Here is a 1,020-nt window from a genome sequence, read left to right on the forward strand (position 1 = left end):
GTATGCTAGAGTATTCTAGGACTCTGGTGGTACTGTATATCAAGCCTATACATTAAAAGTAAATGAGTGACTGAGCATGCATATGACTGTGGTAAAAAGGTAAAGGGACCCCTGACCGTTAGGTCCAGTTGCGAACGACTCAGGGGTTGCAGTGCTCATCTTGCTTTACTGGCCAAGGGAGCCGGCATACAGCTTCCGGGTCGTGTGGCCAGCATGACTAAGCTGCTTCTGGTGAACCAGAGCAGTGCACGGAAATGCTGTTTACCTTCCTGCCAGAGTGATACCTATTTATCTACTTGCACTGCTGTGCTTTCGAACTGCTAGGTTGGCAGGAGCTGGGACAGAGCAACGGGAGCTTACCCCATTGTGGGGATTTGAACCGCCGACCTTCAGTGCTCGCTTCGGCAGCACATATACTAAAATTGGAATGATACAGAGAAGATTAGCATGACCTTCTGATCAGCAAGCCCAAGAGGCTCAGTGGTTTAGACCACAGTGTCACCCACATCCAATGACTGTGGTAGGAAAAACCAATATGGGTGAAGAATTATATCCAGAGGGCATCTGAACTGCAAGGTCAAACACCTTTCTAACCCTTTCAAGATAATCTAAAGAAAACTCCAGAGCAAACTAATGTTGAAGCATCCTCATTACGTTACGAAAAATTCATTCATCCATGGTCAGAGATGCAATCAATGCTATTATGTAGGACATAATTTCTAACTTAATACAGTACCATCTTTGGAGGAGGCTACAAAAAAGAAAAGAAGAAATGTTTATTTGATGTTTCTAGGCAAAGTAGCTAAGGCAGATGGCATATCTCCTGAGATCAACAAACAAGGTGGACAGCATAAGGCAGAGCAACTTACAAGGCAAATTAAACTGTTTAAGCAGCATGACACTGTGCCTCAATATTTCCTCAATAGTTAACTCCTGTCTGGAAGTATAAAGGGCTTAGGACCGACTGAGCAAACCCTCACATCAACTTATGTCCCTCCCAATACATGTCGGACAGGTGCT

General features: G+C 44.4%; 1 pseudogene; it reads left to right on the forward strand.

Moving 5' to 3' along the window:
* Positions 1 to 392: 392 nt before the first annotated feature.
* LOC117046165 lies at positions 393 to 490 on the forward strand (annotated as a pseudogene).
* Positions 491 to 1,020: the final 530 nt, after the last annotated feature.

This window comes from Lacerta agilis, chromosome 4, assembly GCF_009819535.1.
Source record: "Lacerta agilis isolate rLacAgi1 chromosome 4, rLacAgi1.pri, whole genome shotgun sequence".
In the NCBI taxonomy this organism is placed as follows: Eukaryota; Metazoa; Chordata; class Lepidosauria; order Squamata; family Lacertidae; genus Lacerta; species Lacerta agilis.